The 14,366-nt window shown below is 43.3% G+C and overlaps 1 pseudogene; it reads right to left on the bottom strand.

Moving 5' to 3' along the window:
• Positions 1-4,034: 4,034 nt before the first annotated feature.
• Positions 4,035-4,531, bottom strand: LOC123995495 (annotated as a pseudogene).
• Between the last annotated feature and the right edge of the window lie 9,835 nt (positions 4,532-14,366).

A 14,366-nucleotide genomic window follows, 5' to 3' on the forward strand; every position in this document is an offset into this window, starting at 1 on the left:
TGAATGGAGCAAAGTACAGAGAAATTCTTGATGAAAACCAGCTCCAGAGCTTTCAGGACCTCAGACTGAGATGAAGGTTCACCTTCCAACAAGACAATGACCCTAAGCACACAACCAAGACAACGCAGGAGTCGCTTCGGGACAAGTCTCTGAATGTTCTTGCCACAGCCACAGCCTGGACTTGAACCCGATCGAAGAGAGACCTGAAAATAGCTGTTCAGCGACGCTCCCCATCCAACCTGACAGAGCGTGAGCGGATCTGCAGAGAAGAATGGGAGAAAATCCTCGCAAACAGATGTGCCAAGCTAGTAGTGTCAAACCCCAAAAGACTAGAGGCTGTAATTGCTGCCAAAAGTTCTTCAACAAAGTACTGAGTAAAGGGTCTGAATACTTATGTAAATGAACAAACATTTCTAAAAACCTGGTTTTGATTTATCATTATGGGGTATTGTGTGTAGATTGTTGAGGAAAAAAGTAAGGATGCTTGTTAATGTATTAACTTGCCAGATAGTGTAATAAAATGTTGAATGGTTAACGTAATACATTTTTTCCAAATAATGTAGGCTAATAAGTTATTACATTATCTGGTGGTTATTACGTTATCATGTGAGTCACAACTTTTTTGATGAATGAAGTGAAAACTTAAACCAATCATGTAATAAGAAATACCAAAATAAAATAACTACGTATCACATCGCTCTCAGTGTTCAGTGCCTGCCGTCTCTCTGCTCTAACATTCTCTACGTCTTCCCCAAATGCAGTTGAAATCGGAAGTTTACATACACTTTAGCCAAATACATTTAAACTCAGTTTTTCACAATTCCTGACATTAAATCCAAGTAAAAATACCCCGTATTTGGTCAGTTAGGATCACCACTTTATTTTAAGAATGTGAAATGAAAGAATAATAGTAGAGAGAATTATTTATTTCATCTTTTATTTAGTTCATCACATTCCCAGTGGGTCAGAAGTTTACATACACTCAATTAGTATCTGGTAGCATTGCCTTTAAATTGTTTAACTTGGGTCAAACGTTTCGGGTAGCCTTCCACAAGCTTCCCACAATAAGTTGGGTGAATTTTGGCCCATTCCTCCTGACAGAGATGGTGTCACTGAGTAGGCTGTAGGCCACTGTGATAAAGATTCCAACTGTAGGCCTCCTTGCTCACACACTTTTTCAGTTCTGCCCCCACATTTTCTACAGGATTGAGGTCAGGGCTTTGTGATGACCACGCCAATACCTTGACTTTGTTGTCCTTAAGCCATTTTGCCACAACTTTGGAAGTATGCTTGGTGTCATTGTCCATTTGGAAGAACCATTTGGGACCAAGCTTTAACATCCTGACTGATGTCTTGAGATATTGCTTCAATATATCCACATCATTTTCTTCCCTCATGATGCCATCTAATTTGTGAAGTGCACCAGGCCCTCCTGCAGCAAAGCACCCGCACAACATGATGCTGCCACCCCTGTGCTTCACAGTTGGGATGGTGTTCTTTGGCTTGCAAGCCTCCCCCTTTTTCCTCCAAACATAGCGATGGTCATTATGGCCAAACAGTTCTATTTTTGTTTCATCACCAGAGGACATTTCTCTAAAACGTATGATCTTTGTCCCCATGTGCAGTTGCAAACCGTAGTCTGGCATGTCGATATAGGACTCGTTCTACTGTGGATACAGATGCTTTTGTACCTATTTCCTCCAGCATCTTCACAAGGTCTTTTGCTGTTGTTCTGGGATCGATTTGTACGTTTCACATCAAAGTACATTCGTCTCTAGGAGACAGAACGCATTTCCTTCCTGAGCGGTAGGGTGGCTGTGTGGTCCCAATGGTGTTTATATATGCGTACTATTATTTGTACAGATGAACGTGGTACCTTCAGGTGTTTGGAAATTGATCCCGAGGATGAACCAGACTTGTGGAAGTCAAAAAAAAAAGTATTGGCTGATTTCTTTAGGTTTTCCCATGATGTCAAGCAAAGATAATAATAATAATAATAATATATGCCATTTAGCAGACGCTTTTATCCAAAGCGACTTACAGTCATGTGTGCATAAATTCTACGTATGGGTGGTCCCGGGGATCGAACCCACTACCCTGGCGTTACAAGCGCCATGCTCTACCAACTGAGCTACAGAAGGACCAAAGAGGCACTGAGTTTGAAAGTAGGCCTTGAAATACGCAACTACAGAGGGTAAACAGGTACAAGGAAAGAGTCATTTAAAAAAAATGTAAATATTGACCTTGGTAGAATTTATGTATTTGGAGCTGAATTCCACAAAGCCGGGTCTCTGCTAAAATCATTTAGTGGAGTTCACATGAAATTCCCTTCACCATGGAGTGGAGTTTAGTCAGCTATTCGACTCTAAACTTGGAGCCGGTTCAATGGGGCACATTGTTCACGGAGAAGATACTGACACTCACTTTGACTTGTTTGTTTGAAGGCTGGTCTGAATGGGTCCTTTTAAATTGGGTCACACTGCTCTATTTCGGATTACAATGCGTGTTTGTCAAGGAACATGGTGTTGAATAGCACAGTGACATAAGAAAGTGCATCCAAGGTCCCCATTCCTACGTGATGCAGACAGACACTGTTCTCAGTTTCTTCTGACAGAGAAAAATGCAATATTCAGCCCAAAACTTCTTGACACACACACACACATCCAATAGCCAATGGAGTGCACTAAATCCAACATGATTGACTGTCATCTTGTCACTCTACGAACAATATAGTGCCTTCATTCCAATATACTGTACCCACTACGATCAATATAGTGCCTTCATTCCATTATACCCACGACGATCAATATAGTGCCTTCATTCCAATATACCCACTACGATCAATATAGTGCCTTCATTCCAATATACCCACGACGATCAATATAGTGCCTTCATTCCAATATACCCACTACGATCAATATAGTGCCTTCATTCCAATATACCCACTACGATCAATATAGTGCCTTCATTCCATTATACCCACTACGATCAATATAGTGCCTTCATTCCATTATACCCACTACGATCAATATAGTGCCTTCATTCCAATATACCCACTACGATCAATATAGTGCCTTCATTCCATTATACCCACTATGATCAATATAGTGCCTTCATTCCAATATACCCACTACGATCAATATAGTGCCTTCATTCCATTATACCCACTATGATCAATATAGTGCCTTCATTCCATTATACCCACTACGAACAAAATGGCTTAAGGACAACAAAGTCAAGGTATTGGAGTGGCCATCACAAAGCCCTGACCTCAATCCTATAGAAAATGTGTGGGCAGCACTGAAAAACCATGTGCGGGCAAGGAGGCCTACAAACCTGACTCAGTTACACCAGCTCTGGCAGGAGGAATTGGCCAAAATTCACCCAACTTATTTTGGGTAGCTTGTGGAATGCAACCCGAAACGTTCGCCCCAAGTTAAACAATTTAAAGGCAATGCTACCAAATACTAATTGAGTGTATGTAAACTTTTGACCCACTGGGAATGTGATGAAAGAAATAAAAGCTGAAATAAATCATTCTCTCTACTATTATTCTGACATTTCACATTCTTAAAATAAAGTGGTGATCCTAACTGACCTAAGACATGGAATTTGTACCAGGATTAAATGTCAGGTATTGTGAAAAACTGAGTTTAAATGTATTTGGCTAAAGTGTATGTAAACTTCTGACTTCAACTGTATAATTAATTTTTTATCATTTTAAAGTATTTTTTCATTTCACTTCACCAATTTGGACTATTTTGTGTATGTCCATTACATGAAATCAAATAAAAATCCAGTTAAATTACAGGTTATAATGCAACAAAATAGGAAAAACACCAAGGGGGTGAATAGTTTTGCAAGGCAGTGTACATGAGCAATTAGAGTTAAGTGCCTTGCTCAAGGGCACATCAACAGATTCTTCACCATATTTAGCTCAGGATTCAAACCAGCAACCTCACGGTTACTGGCCCAGCAAGCTTAACCGCTAGGCTACCTGGCACCCCAATACATAGTTAGGATAGAGCGTGCTCTCATTTCTTCTTCCCCGACACTGCCTCTGCTGCAGCTGCTGCTGCCTCTGCTCTCAACCTCTCCTCCGGAAAAGTCTTATACTCTTCTGCCTATAAATTGTTGACGATCTCAATGTTCCACGAGCGAGCCGAGCTGATGATGCTCTTGGCGACCATATTTAAGGAAGCATTCTGCATCTCGAAGGCTTGTCCTGGGCCTTGACCTGAGCGATCTCATACACAGCCTTCACAGACACCATCCCAGCTGTCTCATGGCCTGCTTTACTGGCCCCTTTCTGGATGCCAGACACCTGTTTGAGGAAGTAAGACACTTCCTGTCAGGCTTAAGGTGGATCTTGATGTGCAGAGGGATTCCTTCCTTGAGCTCCATTGGCCTTCTCTCCCAGGACAGGGCCGAGAGGGGGTCCAGAGGCCGCCTGCCCGTATCTCACTATAGTCCCTATCACCCCCTCCCCCCATTGTCCACCTTCTTGGCAGCCGTGAAGAATCTTGGACATCCTGGTCTGTCTTTAACGCTCTCTATCTGTCCGTTATTCAAGGTAAGCGTTTCATTATTTACATTTCGAATCGATGTTGTCAGAGCTGAATGCCACAGAGCTTGGTCTCTCCTCCACTCCTTTGGTGGAGTTCATCACTTCCTTCACCATGGAGTTTAGTCTGCTAAGAGTCCTGCTGATTGCAGACAAATAACATTTGAGGTAAAAATCTCTGAGCGAGAGACAATGGCAAAAAAAGAGATGTCATCCTAGAAGGCTGACATGATGCCAGGGACAGAGGCTAGCACGACCCCTGGCAACATCTGACAAGGCAAGCGAGCAACAAATCCCTGGATCACTAAATGGGGGTATTCAGTGGGCTGTCTGCGGCCCGTCATCGGTACCTCCTGCCCGAGAACCTCTGGGAACAAAGCACCCTGTTCAGGTGCTGGGTCACTGGGATGACAGCACGGTGATGTCCGCTGTCCTAATGTCATCAGTCAGCCAGTACCTACCTACCTGACAAACCTCAGACCTTGAAACTGTTACCGAACAGAACTGAGCACAAAGTATGACCGTATGAGACTGCCATGTTGATAACAAAATATGTTTCCTTAGGGCCTCTTTGAAACGTGTCAGCAAAGCATTGACTCCAGGGCCCATATTCATAAAACAAGAAGAAGTGCTGATCTAGAATCAGTTTTGCCTTTCAGATTATTAATGATTGATAGAGGGACTTGATCTTAGATCAGCACTCATAACAGGCCCAGAATATGATATGTTTAAGGAATAGGAAAGTCATGATATCAAATCAGTATTAGAATACAAATGTTTTATTGTTATAAAACGGATCGAGTCTGTGCCGAGTCTGTGCCAAGTCTGTGCCGAGGCAGTGCCGAGTCTCTGCCGAGGCTGTGCCGAGTCTGTGCCGAGTCTGTGCCGAGTCTGTGCCGAGGCTGCTGTCTGCTATTTTGTTATCCTTTATTTGATTAGCAGACCTTTCATTTTTATGAACGGAGACGCTGGTTTGAAATCCAGCCCCCCCCCCATAAATTATCCCATAAAGGCCATAAAGTTGCAAACACAACGGTTTGATAGGACCTACTGTTTCATACACTCTGGAAGTGTGTTATTCTGGATGTTGTCATATGATAACAGCTCACTCACGTCACTCTCTGGCCCGTCTATACCGGAGTGAACAGGACACCCACCTCATTGAGTAGTGGAGTATAGCCTTTCCAAGGTGAAAGGGCTCAAAATGCCTTCTCCAGGCGACTTGGTTCTCATTCACCCAGTTCCTCAACCAAAAGGTGCGTCAGCCCAGGAAGTGACCTTAACTGCAGTCAATACACAAAACTTCAAAAACACAGAAAAAAATGTGCCCATGGCGCAAAGGTTGGTGAGCCAATCCTAGTTGGTGTAATTTAATAAATGTGACCCGACTGCTATTGTTGAGACCTATTCTCTGTGACAGGAAATGTGACCGGACTGCTATTGTTGAGACCTATTCTCTGTAACAGGTTTACCAAGCTTCATCCACGTATTCAACCATAAGGTATTTGCAATACAAATGTAATTTAATGTGCAAAAAAAAAAAAAAAGTTCCGATATGTCACAGGCACAATGGTTGAAATGTAAATCCTAGTTGCCGGCATTCAATAATGTCAACTAACCAATATTGTACTGTTGAGTGTGTGTGTGTATGTGTGTGTGTATGTGTGTGTGTATGTGTGTGTGTGCGTGTGTGCGTGTGTGCGTGTGTGCGTGCGTACGTGTGTGTGTGTGTGTGTGTGTGTGTGTGTGCGTGCGTGCGTGCGTGCGTGCGTGTGTGTGTGTGTGCCATACAGCTTCTATGGAACAAGTTCACCAAACTCATCAGCATTCCTCTAAGGTCATCAGTAGAGGTGGGTGGGTAAAAATCATTGGGGAAATGGCAGAATAAATTCAAACACATTTGTTTCATCACAAAACCGGAGAGCAACCTCTGTCTGGTGACATTTCCGACGCTGTACCATTGAACCACAGAGATTAATCAGCCAAGTCGCAAAGAAAACAGAAGCTGCCTCCAATATTCCAGCACCATTTCATCTTTATTTAACTAGGGCCAAGTCAGTTAAGAACAAATTCTTAATTTACAACAACAACCTACTGGGGAACAGTGGGATAACTGCCTTGTTCAGGGGGCAGAAAGACAGATTTTTACCTTGTCAAATCAAATCAAATTTTATTTGTCACATACACATGGTCAGCAGATGTCAATGCGAGTGTAGCGAAATGCTTGTGCTTCTAGTTCCGACAATGCAGTAATAACCAACGAGTAATCTAACCTAACAATTCACAACAACTACCTTACACACACAAGTGTAAAGGGATGAAGAATATGTACATAAAGATATATGAATGAGTGATGGTACAGAATGGCATAGGCAAGATGCAGTAGATGGTATAGAGTACAGTATATACATATGAGAAGAGTAATGTAGGGTATGTAAACATTATATTAAGTGGCATTGTTTAAAGTGGCTAGGGATACATTTCTTACATCAATTTTTCCAATATTGAAGTGGCTTGAGTTGAGTCAGTATGTTGGCAGCAGCCACTCAATGTTAGTGGTGGCTGTTTAACATTCTGATGGCCTTGAAATAGAAGCTGTTTTTCAGTCTCTCGGTCCCTGCTTTGATGCACCTGTACTGACCTCGCCTTCTGGATGATAGCGGGGTGAACAGGCAGTGGCTCGGGTGGTTGATGTCCTTGATGATCTTTATGGCCTTCCTGTAACATCGGGTGGTGTAGGTGTCCTGGAGAGCAGGTAGTTTGCCCCCGGTGATGTGTTGTGCAGACCTCACTACCCTCTGGAGAGCCTTACGGTTGTGGGCGGAGCAGTTGTCGTACCAGGCGGTGATACAGCCCGACAGGATGCTCTCGATTGTGCATCTGTTAAAGTTTGTGAGTGCAGTTTGTCCGTGATGTGTACACAGAGGAACTTAAAACTTACTACCCTCTCCACTACTGTCCCGTCGATGTGGATAGGGGGGTGCTCCCTCTGCTGTTTCCTGAAGTCCACGATCATCTCCTTTGTTTTGTTGACGTTGAGTGAGGTTATTTTCCTGATACCACACTCCGAGGGCCCTCACCTCCTCCCTGTAGGCCGTCCCGTCGTTGTTAGTAATCAAGCCTACCACTGTAGTGTCGTGTGCAAACTTGATGATTGAGTTGGAGGCGTGCATGGCCACGCAGTTGTGGGTGAACAGGGAGTACAGTACCCACCCTTGTGGGGCCCAAGTGTTGAGGATCAGCGGGGTGGAGATGTTGTTCCCTACCCTCACCACCTGGGGGCAGCCTGTCAGGAAGTCCAGTACCCAGTTGCACAGGGCGGGGTCGAGACCCAGGGTCTCGAGCTTGATGACGAGCTTGGAGGGTACTATGGTGTTGAATGCTGAGCTGTAGTCGATGAACAGCATTCTCACATAGGTATTCCTCTTGTCCAGATGGGTTAGGCCAGTGTGCAGTGTGGTTGCGATTGCGTCGTCTGTGACCTATTGGGGCGGTAAGCAAATTGGAGTGGGTCTAGGGTGTCATGTAGGGTGGAGGTGATATGGTCCTTGACTAGTCTCTCAAAGCACTTCATGATGACGGGAGTGAGTGCCCACGAGGCGGTAGTCGTTTAGCTCAGTTACCTTAGCTTTCTTGGGAACAGGAACAATGGTGGCCCTCTTGAGCATGTGGGAACAGCAGACTGGGATAAGGATTGATTGAATATGTCCGTAAACACACCAGCCAGCTGGTCTGCGCATGCTCTGAGGACGCGGTTGGGGATGCCGTCTGGGCATGCCGTCTGGGCCTGCAGCCTTGCGTGGGTTAACACGTTTAAATGTTTTACTCACGTCGGCTGCAGTGAAGGAGAGTCCGCAGGTTTTGGTAGCAGGCCGTGTCAGTGGCACTGTATTGTCCTCAAAGTGAGCAAAGAAGTTGTTTCGTCTGTCTGGGAGCAAGACATCCTGGTCCGCGACGGAGCTGGTTTTCTGTTTGTAATCCGTGATTGACGGTAGACCCTGCCACATACCTCGTGTCTGAGCCGTTGAATTGCGACTCTACTTTGTCTCTATACTGACGCTTAGCTTGTTTGATTGCCTTGCAGGAGGGAATAGCTTCACTGTTTGTATTCGGTCATGTTTCCGGTCACCTTGCCCTGGTTAAAAGCAGTGGTTTGCGCTTTCAGTTTCACGCGAATGCTGCCATCAATCCACGGTTTCTGGTTTGGGAATGTTTTAATAATTGCTGTGGGTACGACATCGCCCGATGCACTTGCTAATAAACTCGCTCACCGAATCAACGTATACATCAACGTTGTTGTTTGATGCAAAGCGGAACATATCCCAATCCACGTGATCGAAACAATGAATGCAGGCTCAGGATATGTGGTTTCCAGTTTACATAGAGTCAAATAAAGTTCGTTCAGGGCCATCGATGTATCTGCTTGGGGAGGAATATATGCAGCTGTGATTATAATCGAAGAGAATTCTCTTGGTAGATAATGCAGTCGACATTTGATTGTGAGGAATTCTAAGTCAGGTAAACAGAATGACTTGAATTCCTGCACAGACAGTTAGCCTCTTATATCTCTCTGGAATGCTACTCTTGCTTGGATTTCATCAACCTTGTCGAGAGACTGGACATTGGCGAGTAGTATGCTCGGGAGCGGTGCGCGATGTGCCCGTCTCCGGAGCCTGACCAGAAGACCGCTTCGTCTGCCCCTTTTACAGCGTGTTGTTTTGGTTCGCCGGCTGGGATCCGATCCATTGTCCTGGGTGGTGTGCAAAACACAGGATCCGCTTCGGGAAAGTCATATTCCTGGTCTTATTTCTCATTTGCAACTGCAACCTGGCCAAGATGAAGCATAGCAAAATCAGAGAACAGAGAGCAGCAGAGAACTGGAAGGAAAGACGACCAAAGGAGGAATTGGCTTTGGGGTTGACCAGTGAGATATACCTGCTGGAGCCAGCGCTACGAGTGGGTGCTGCTATGGTGACCAGTGAGCTGAGATAAGGCGGGGCTTTACCTAGCAGAGACTTGTAGATAACCTGTAGCCAGTGGGTTTGGCGACGAGTATGAAGCAAGGGCCAACCAACGAGAGCGTACAGGTCGCAATGGTGGGTAGTGTATGGGGCTTTGGTAACAAAACGGATGGCACTGTGATAGACTGAGGTAGCCAGGTGGAAAGCATGGCCAGCCGTAGAGAAATGATTATTGAAATTCTCAATTATAGTGGATTTATTGGTGGTGACAGTGTTTCTTAGCCTCAGTGCAGTGGGCAGCTGGGAGGAGGTGCTATTATTCTCCATGGACTTTACAGTGTCCCAGAACTTTTGAGGTAGTACTTCAGGATGCAAATTTCTGTTTGAAAAGCTAGCCTTTGCTTTCCTAACTTCCCTGAAAAGTTGCATAATACGGGGCAGACAGGTCTGGAGTGAACCAAGGACTATATCTATTCCTAGTTCTACATTTTTTGAATGGGGCATGCTTATTTAAGATGGTGAGGAAGGCACTTTAAAAAAATAGCCAGGCATCATCTTCTGACGGGATGAGGTCATGGTCATTCCAGGACACCCCGACCGGGTCAATTAGAAAGGCCTGCTCGCAGAAGTATTTTAGGGAGTGTTTGACAGTGATGAGGGGTGGTCGTTTGGTCGCAGACCCATTACGGATGCAGGCAATGAGGCAGTGATTGCTGAGATCTTGATGATTGAAAACAGCAGAGGTGTATTTGGAGGGTGAGTTAGTTAGGATGACATCTATGGGGGTGCCGTTGTTTACGAATTTGGAGTTGTACCTGGTAGGTTCATTGATAATTTGTGTGAGATTGAGGGCATCAAGCTTGAATTGTTGGATGGCCGGGATGTGAAGCATTTCCCAGTTTAGGTCACCTAGTAGCACGAGTAGCAAGATAATCCATCCACCTGATAGGTGTGGCATATCAAGACGCTGATGAAACAGCAATGATCATTACACAGGTGCACCTTGTGCTGGGGTCAATAAAAGACCACTCTAAACTGTGCAGTTTTGTCAACACAATGCCACAGATGTCTCAAGTTTTGAGGGAGCGTGCAATTGGCATGCTGACTGCAGGAATGTCCACCAAAGGTCCTGTCAGAGAATTGGATGTTCAATTCTCTATCATAAGCCGCCTCCAACATCATTTTGAGAATTTGGTAGTACGTCCAACCGGCCTCACAACCGCAGACCACATGTAACCACATCAACCCAGGTCCTCCAGATCCGGCTTCTTTGAATGTGGGATCGTCTGAGACCAGCCACCCGGACAACTGATGAAACTGAAGAGTATTTCTGTCTGTAATAAATCCCTTTTGTGGGGAAAAACTCATTCTGATTGGCCGGACCTGGCTCCCCAATGGGTGGGCCTGGCTCGCAAGTCGATGGGTCTATATCCTCCCAGGCCCACCCATGGCTGTGCCCCTGCCAAGTCAAGTGAAATCCATTAGATTAAGGCCTAATTTAGTTCAATTGACTGATTTCTTTATATAAACTGTAACTGTAAATGTGTTGAAATTGTTGCGCGCTGCATTTCTATTGTTCTATTATAGGACTAAGTGAACAGCCCTTTGAGTAACAACCTTATTCCTGGTACAAACTCCAGCAACCTCACTAATTTCTGAGTATCTAACTGGAAGATGTAAATAGATGTAAATATGCCCCGTAGTTTTTCCATAGTTCATAGGCCATCGGATGGAGGCAGCATTGAAGAAGACAAACTTTGGTTTTGCCTGAGTGGCCCAACTTCAGTTATTACAACACCAAACCAAAGATGTTAGTGCCCCCTGCTGGAAATATTAGGCACTGTCGTCTTCTGCAAAAAAAATATATATTTTCTTAACCAGGTAGGACAGTTGAGAACAAGTTCTCAATTACAACTGCGACCTGGCCAAGATAAAGCAGAGCAGTTCGACAGATACAACGACACAGAGTTACACATGGAGTAAAACAAACATACAGTCAGTAATACAAAATAATACATAAACAAAAACAACAACACAGAGTTAAACAAACAAACGTACAGTCAATAAAACAATAGAAAAATCTATGTCTTGTGTGTAAATGGAGAAGAGTAGGGAGGGTAAGGCGAGAAATAGGTCATGGAGGCTAAATAATTAGAATTCAGCATTAACACTGGAGTGATAGATGTGCCGAAGATGATGATGTGCAAGTAGAGATACTGTTGTGCAAAAAGAAAAAGAGCAATAAAATATGTTTCTTATATTGGCTACTTTTCCTCTCTGGAATCACTATCACAATATGTATCCTTTTATTGTAATTCGTTTTATCTAAATTAGGTTAGTGCTGCTTTTGACCTGTAGTAATGGTGACTGCATATTATTGCTTGGTAGGTATGTGTATGTACTATGTATGAATGCATTGTATTATTGAATATGCACTGGCAATGCAATTGCTATGATGTCTATTCTGCCTTTTTTTGCTTTAAAAAAATACATCTTTAATTAAAAAAACTGTTGAACTCCAAAAAGAAAAAAAAATGATAGATGTGCAGACGATTGGGCCTAAGGATTGGACGGTTTTATCCCTAGACCCTAGAGTCTAGGGATAAACTAGTCTCGAATGGGCATCCTTCTAAATCTCTTCTCGTTAACTCTTGATTATTGGTTCGTTAATCGCGTTAAGATTATCCTCCGTTTTAAAATGTTAAGGACTACGTCGTGGATTGTAAATTGTGTGTCTTGCTGTGCTTTCCTGTAACAGAACATACAGAAACCATTAAAAAAATATATATAAAAAAGGTTTCCCTGTGACATCATTTAAAGAACATTTTAAAAACAGTGATCTTCAAAACACTAAGACATTCACGGTGATGTGGGGAGCAAGGCAATACCCTTCCTCTGGCTAGAAACTCAATAGAGCTTTTGAAAAAAATCACTGGTTTTATCCTTACTTTTAAAATCCTACCCCCTTGTCTTTTTAACCACAGATCATAGAAACACATAGTTCTCACATATGTAAACACTGGTATGGTGCTGGAGATAATGAATAGGAGGTTGAAAAATGGCCGGCGTTGCTCTTTAAGCGTGAGAATAGCATGCGATTTACCCACTATTCGTTTGGGGGGAGATTGAATAAATGAAGGTTTGGCAGAGGTGTGTCTACAGATAACCCATATTCTGAATTTGACTTAAATCCTTAATCATTTCACCACTTTTATACACTAGGAAACGACGAATAAGGTAAATTTAGCATTTCCAAGTAGAAAAAAAGCATCTCCTTTATTAATTTGTTTCAACCAATGAAATAACATTCAACACGCACAGTAATTTACAGCTTGATAAGAGCTAGGTAAATGAGTCGCCTGTTTGACACTTGTTTTAGATATATTTTTACCTTGTAACCATTGGAGACAAATGTGAAACGAGTCATATGGCAACAAACTGAAGCATATCAACCTTTTTTGTTGTTGTAGATTTAAAAAATATATATATTTAACCTTTATTTGACTACTGTGCCATGATGCAGAATTTAAATTGCCCGTCGACAAAATTCAAACTACAAGATGGTACACCGTATTTAAAGGGATGGCTTAAGATAAATGTACCCTGTTGAATAAAAACGTTGAGAGAAAATCGACAACCGAAAACCCTCCCACTTAAGATCAATGTACCCTGTTGAATAAAAACGTCAAGAGGAAATCGACAACCGAAAACCCTCCCATTTGCTGGCCAACAGATGTTCTTGTGGAGTTTGCATTCATTGAACAATCTACCCTAATCCTGACTAATCATGGAACTGTATGACAACGGTCCAGCTGTCATGAAATGTGCGCCAGGCTCCAATTTAAACTGTCATGTGTGGTCTGAGCTCCATAAGGATTCAAATAGGCTACATGTCGCAGATTATTGCATAACGTTAGGCTAATGTGATCCTCTATTGCTAGCAACCCTGAGGAACAACTCTGTGACAAAGTAAATACATTTAAAAAACTGAATGGAATTGAAGGAAACTAACATTAGTGACATTTTAATGTAGATATTACTGACGGTGGCGACTATTTAACATGATACCAATTGTAAAATATAACTGAGAAAAGCTGTCTCCAAAACGTATCTGTGCTGCCATCCTGTTAGAAGGTAACAGATTATTTTATTACAATGGTTAAATTGGATTTTCATTGTGTTCAATGGTGTTATTTGCCCCCCTAGTGGCGCTTTCTGGTACTTAGAAAGTCAACGCAAACGGGAAGTTCAGAATTTGTTTTGCACGCAAAGAAGCAGCTACAAACAACGCTACGGTGCAGGTCTTTCAATGTAGTTATTTCTTGTCACGCTTCAGCCTTGGAAAAATATTTGTTTGTAAGTTCGATTCAAGCATTTAGCTAATGATGATAATCTTGTTATTGATAGAGTTTCTTACATATTGTAGCGACCCGCACAGACAGCTGTGTGTTATGTGTTAGGCTAGGAGGTGGTTGTGTTGTACTGACCAGTACACGGTGTTCGCGGGGTCCAACCTGTCAATCAACCTGCTATCTGCCAATCACGGGAATGCCTGGAATGTTCTGATGCCGGACATCCTGGTGGTTGGTGGAGTGGTGTGGAGGGGGGTTGGGCAGGGGGGGTGGAGCATTGGAAGTTAAGACCAGGTTCAGCTTTTGTTCTCTCTCTCTTACGTCTGGGCTTCACAAGAGAAGGTCACGATTGGCTTGTGTCATCTATTTGGCGTGTGCTACGGCCCAAACAGTAGCCTGTGTAAAGTTGGTGTAATAAACCGTCAATTCGTAAACTCAAGCCTCTGTCTGGACAATTGTTCCTTTATGATCTAGTCGGGTCATTACATT

The sequence above is a fragment of the Oncorhynchus gorbuscha genome, linkage group LG02 (genome assembly GCF_021184085.1).
Source record: "Oncorhynchus gorbuscha isolate QuinsamMale2020 ecotype Even-year linkage group LG02, OgorEven_v1.0, whole genome shotgun sequence".
NCBI classification, from domain to species: Eukaryota; Metazoa; Chordata; class Actinopteri; order Salmoniformes; family Salmonidae; genus Oncorhynchus; species Oncorhynchus gorbuscha.